The sequence below is a fragment of the Artibeus jamaicensis genome, unplaced genomic scaffold (assembly GCF_021234435.1).
Source record: "Artibeus jamaicensis isolate MK-2021 breed Jamaican fruit bat unplaced genomic scaffold, CSHL_Jam_final scaffold_1019, whole genome shotgun sequence".
Lineage (NCBI taxonomy): Eukaryota > Metazoa > Chordata > Mammalia > Chiroptera > Phyllostomidae > Artibeus > Artibeus jamaicensis.
This window is the reverse complement of record NW_026522025.1, coordinates 9,528,856-9,535,172: the sequence shown is the minus strand read 5'-3', so window position 1 is coordinate 9,535,172 and position 6,317 is coordinate 9,528,856. Positions and strand designations below refer to the sequence as shown.

At 37.8% G+C, this 6,317-nt stretch overlaps 1 pseudogene; it reads right to left on the bottom strand.

Annotated features, from left to right (window-relative positions):
* Positions 1-466: 466 nt before the first annotated feature.
* On the bottom strand, positions 467-2,190 carry LOC119042517 (cystathionine gamma-lyase-like; annotated as a pseudogene).
* Positions 2,191-6,317: the final 4,127 nt, after the last annotated feature.

Sequence of the window (6,317 nt, the reverse complement as noted above, 5' to 3'; positions counted from 1 at the left end):
ACCCTGGCTTACAATTTCCTTGCCCTACATGATTCTGTGCTCCTGCCTCTCAGACATTCCCCTGTGCCTCCCTCTCCTGAGTCACTCTGCCCTAACCCCATTACTATGCCAACATTGTTCCAACTGTGGCGTCTTAAACTATGTATGCTACTCTATTTGCTCTACAGACACTTTTTAGGTAGATATATCCCCACTTTTCAATTTTTTGGCTTTGTTGTTACATGGAAGAAATCACTGCTAAGCTCAATGTTGTGAAGTTTTTTCTTTATGTTTTCTTTCAGAGTTTTATAGTTTCAAGTCTTATGTTTAAGCCTTTAGTTTAGTGTAAGTCGGGGTTTTTTTATTTAAAAACATTCATTTAATAATTTAAATTCTTGAGAAAACACCAAAAGTGAATTATCACCATACTGTAAACATGATCAATATAAATCTTAAGCTATGAGGAAAAAAGAGCACAATCCCCAAAAGCAACCTGAATTTTACCTCTTTAAGAGGCAAATGGATACCAAAATTAACAAAAAAATACTAACAGAATTCACCTGTCAATGACAGTAAGGGAAAGAGGAAACTGTTTTCAACAGGGATGATCCCTGGAGGATTATAGCTGTGAAAGGTAATGAGGTGCCTTAAATTTTTCACTTGAAAATTCTGCAAAAGTTCATTCATGGTCCCTTCAATTATTCTGATTTGATGATCCCTCAGGAAGCGACTTCTCACGGCAGTTCAACGTGCTAGGCTCAGCGTACATTGGGAGGATGTGCTGCCTTCAAAGCTTCATCTCTATCTTCCAATAGGTCTTCTTTATCCTCCAAGCCCACAGAGAGTTGAACCAGCGAGTCACTCATCCAAAGTATACCTCTTTGGCTCTTAGGCACTGATGCGTGGGTCATAATTGCCGGAAGCTCAACAAGACTCTCATATCCACCCAAGCTCTCAGCCAGAGTAAATAACTTCAGGTTTTTCAGGAAAGTCTCAGCGTGCTGAAGAGCACCCTTAATGTAAAAGGTGACCATCCCGGGGCACCCAGTGCACTGACGCAGGGCCAGCTCCTACTGGGAGTGAGAGGGCAGCCCAGGATAAATGACCTTTTGTACCAGAGGATTTGATTCCAGAAACTGGGCAACTGCCATTCCATTTTCAAAATGTTTCTGCATTCGGATTTGTAGAGTCTTCAGGCCTCAATTGCAGAGATAACAGTCAAAAGGAGAAGGGACTGGTCCAAGAGAATTTTGCAAGAATCAAAGCCTATCATGGGGGCTTTCAGAATTTACAGACACTAAGCCCATTACAACATCGCTGTGGCCATTCATGTATTTTGTTGCTGAATACATATAAATATCAGCTCCCAGAGCCAAAGGTCCTGGTAAGAGGGGCGAAGCCAGCAGCTGGCAGAGTGGGGTTGCACAGCAAAACTCAGTCAGATGGACTCAGGTGCACAAATCCCAGGCATGGGGTTGCAACGGGCGGACCCAGTGAATGACCCAGTGAGCGACTGGCCAACCCAGCAAGGGCACAGGGTGGTGGGTTGACTGTGGTGGGCATTCGTGCCCAGATAGACCAGCGAGGGAGTGGGCGGTAAGACTGACCTAGCAGGCCCCAGCGGCATGAGGCAGCAGAGGGGACCGCCATTTCCCTGCTCTGACCCCGCCCTGGTTTTTATATATAGTATAAGATAAGGGTACAATTTCATTCTTTTATGTGTAGATGTTTCTTTTCCAAGCACCTTTGTTGTTCCCTATTTTGTAATATTGACACCCTTGTTGAAGATCATTTGACAATATATATCTGGGTTTATATCTGGGCTCTCTATGTCTGTTCCATCAGTCTGTATGTCTGGTTTTATGTCAGTGCCATATTATTTTGATTATTGTAGTTTTGTAATATGGTTTGAAATGAGGAAGTAGGAGGCTTCCAGTTTTGCTTATATTTCTCAAGATTGTTCTGGATATTTAGAATCATTTTTTGTCACATGTGAATTTTAGAATTATATTTTCAACTTCTGTAAAAAATGCCATTTGAATCTTGATTGTGCTGAACCACTTTAACTACTATGGTCATTTTAAAAATATTAAGTCCTCTAGTCCATGAACAGAAAATATCTTTCTATTTACTTGTGCCTTCTTTAGCTTCTTTCAACCATAGTTTATAGTTTGCAGTATATATTTCCTTCACCTCCTTGGGTAAATTCATTCCCGAGTGTCTCTAATTTATTCTTTTTGATGCACAACTGAAAGAATTTATTTTCATAGATGACATTATCTCATATGTAGAAAACTCTGAAGCTTTCACATACACACAAATTGTTAGAACTAGTAAATGAATTCAGCAAAATTTTAGGAAGGTACAAAGATGAACACAACAAAAATTAGCTGTCTTTTTATACATGAACAATGAACAATCTGAAAGAGATCTTATTTTTTTTAAGTCTCTGTGACAGCCTCTGTCTTTTAATTAGTACATTGGCATTAAAAATGATTATTTATACAGATTAATATCTATCATATTTATTACTGTTGGGTTTTCTTTTCTCTTTCCCTCCTTTTCTACTTTAATTGATTATTTTCTAGAATTTTATTTTCTGTTCTGTTTTAGCATATCAATTATATTTCTTTTTCTAAACTTATTAAGTGGTTGCCAAAGAGTTTACAATTTACATTTCCAAGTGATTCAGATCTACTTTCAAATAACACTACACTGCTTTACATTTTAGAGAATTAACATTTTTAAAATGTTCATAATACCCAAAGCAATATATCCATTCAGTGCAATTCCTATGAAGATTCCAATGATGTATTTCACAGAACTAGAACTAATATTTCAAAAATTTATATGAACCATATAAGGTCCCACACAGCAACAGCAATCCTGAGAAAGAACAAAGTTGGTAGAATCACACTACCCAATATCAAACTATAGTACAAGGCGATAGTAATCAAAACATCATGGTATTGGCATAAAAACAGACACATAGATCAATGGAACAGAATAGGGAACTCAGAAATTCTCCATTCCTTTATAGTCAATTAATATTTGGAAGAGGAACCATGCATGTACAATGGGATAAAGATAGTGTAGTCAATAAATGGTGCCAGGAAAATTGGACAGAAACCTTCAGAAAAATGACACTAGATCACCTTCTTACACCACACACAAAAATAAACTCAAAATGGGTCAAAAACTTTTATGTTAGACCCCAAACCATAAAAATCCTAAAAGAAAAACATAGGCAGCAAAATTTCAGACATTATTCAAAACAGTTCTTTATCTCATAGATCTCCCCAGGCAAGGGAAACAAAAGAAAAAATAAACAAACAGGACTACATCAAACTGAAAAGGTTTTGCACAGCAAAGGAAATCATCAACAAAATAAAAAGAAAACCTGTGGAATGGGAGAACATATTCACAGATATATCTGACAAAGGGTTAATATTCAAAATTTATAAAGTACTTACAAAACTCAACACCAAAAACAAACAAACAACCCAATTAAAAATGGGTTAAGGATCTGAATAGATAGTTCAGATCCCCGAAGAGTATACCCACATGGCCAACAGACAGAAGAGAAGATACTCAACATCACTAACTGTCAGAGAAACACAAATAAAAACCACAATGAGATACCACCTCAGACCTTTCAGAATGGCTATTATCAATTAATCAACAAACAGCAAGTGTTAGTGAGGACGTGGAGAAAGGGGAATTCTTTTCCACTATTTGTGGGAATGCAGACTGGTGTAGCCACTGTGGAAAGCAGTATGGAGAGAGCTCAAAAAATTAGAAATGGATCTGCCTTTTGACCCAGTGATCCTACTTCTGGGAATTTATCCAAAGGAACCCAAAATACTAATTGAAAAGAACATAAGCACCTCTTATGTTCATTACAGCATTACTTACAGTCACCAAGATATGGAAGCAACCAAGTGTCTTTCCATCAGTAGATGAGTAGATAAAATAACTATGGGACATTAACACAATGGAATACTACTGGGCAGTTAAAGGGGAGTTTACCATTTGAGACAGTATACATGAACCTGGAGAGCATTGTGCTAAATTAAATAAGTCAGTCAGAAAAAGACAAATACCATACAATTTAACTCACATGTGGAATCTAATGAGCAAACTCAACTAACAAGGAAAATCAGGACAGACTCATAGATGGAGAGCAGATCACAGCATGTGAGTGCAAGGTAAGGGGTGGAGAGATGAAGCAAAAAGGAAGAAAACTCACAGACACAGACATCAGTGTGCAGATTGCTGGGAGGGTAGGTATGAGGGGACTAAAGGGTAATGGAAAAAATACAATAAATGTTAAATTCAAAGTGGAAAAAAGAACTAATGAGAAAGCACATTGGAAGCTGTGGCTTCATCTTTGGTTTCAAATAAGTGGTCTTAATTTTTCTTCTTAGAGAAGTTTGAATCAGCTTGTTACAAACCCATCTGAACCATTCATTCCTGCAGCTTTCAGTTAAAGTCCAGTCTTTCATTCATACAAGTCTATGAGAAGTCACTACAGATCATCTAATTGTAAATATGATATAATTCATTTAAGTGCTGGCACAATCCTCACTTGTAGTACTATACTAATGCTTTATAATTTTTTAAAAAATTACAAAGGGAAAAAGGAAGATAAGTAACAAATTTTCATCAGTGTGGAAATGGGTAAAGAAATGATAGTGTAAAAACAGAACTCCATATATTCCAGCACTTCCACTTCCAGGTATTTACCTGAAGAAAACAAGACACTAACTTGAAAAGACACATGCACCCCTATGTTCCCTGCAGCATCATTTACAATAATAACCAAGACATAGAGCCAACCTAAAAGTCCATTGTTGGATGAATGAATAAAAAAATTTTCATATACATGTATATATAGATGTATTCATACATATCCCATCATATATATGTATATGTGTATATATACATATGTTAAATAAAAATAAGTTTATATTGAATATAAATAATATATTGAATATAAATATACATATATAAATATATACACACATATCCCATCATATATATATAATTGAATATTATTCAGCCATCAAAAAATAATGGAATCTTGCCACTTGTTACAACATGGGTACCTCAAGGGCATCACACTAAGTAAAATAAGTCAGACAGAGGAAGACAAATAACAAGTTCCCACTTACATGTGGAGTCTTTAAAAGTAAAAAAAACAAAACACCAAGCACATAGATACAGTGAAAACATTGGTGGTTCCCAATGGCAGGGGGTAGAAGGTTGGCAAAAGGAGTAAAGGAAGTCAAAAGGCACGAACTTGCAGCTACAAAATAAAAGTCCTGGGGGTGTTGAGCACAGCACAGCCACTGTAGTTAGTAATGCTGTGCTGCATTTTTGAAAGTTGCTAAGAGAGTAGATCTGACAAGTTCTCATCACAAGAACAATTTTTGTAACTATGTATGGTGACAGATAGTAACTAGATGTATTGTGGCAGTCATTTTCCAAATGTACGCAATAATCAAATCATTATGTTGTGTACCTGAAACTCAATTCAAAACGCTGTGGTGTAATGAGAGAATACTACATAGCTGTTAAAGCCAATGAACTAAAGCGACAAATAGCAACCTGGAATAATCTCAAACACATAATCCTGAGGTTCTTCTTCAAAACAGTTCTACAATAACTCTTTTAAAACAATAGTTATATTAATATTCACAACATGGCATGAATGGATAAAAACTGTAGTAAACAGAAAGATGTAGCCTGGAAGGATGAAAGCAAAGGTCTGACTAGTATCTCCCTCTGGACATTGGAAACATACCTCTTCAGTGCTAATCGCCTATCAGGGACTAGGGGCAGTGCTAGGAGCTTTGATGTAAGGCTCTTACCTTGTGTAGATGTTTTGCAAACCAGTGGATTCATTTACTCACCGCGTATTTGGTACTTAACCTGTCTGTGTGCAAGATGGGACTAAGAAGAGCATCACACAATTTGGAGAGAGTCATTTCTACAGAGGGGCAAGTGCGCTGTCTAGTGTGTAAGTGCACAAGAAAGGTCAGCAGCTTCTGTTGGCTTGACTGTTTACTGAGCAAGGTTCAGATCCCAGAAACTTGTATGAGACCGTGATTGGAAAACACGGAGCTCAGATGTCTGTGACGCTCTCTGAGATGCCTTGACACCATAAAAGCAGGAGCCACAGCAGTCCTAGGATAAGACTTTCCAAGATGAGTGCGGGTTCTCCCTGGTATTCAGTGCCTGGCATCTGGCCTGCTGCTTGGCTGGGTGGGGAGGGGAGGAGGGCAGGGAGGGGCAGAGGCAGCAGGAGCAAGACTCACACAGTGTCGCTGGTGGAG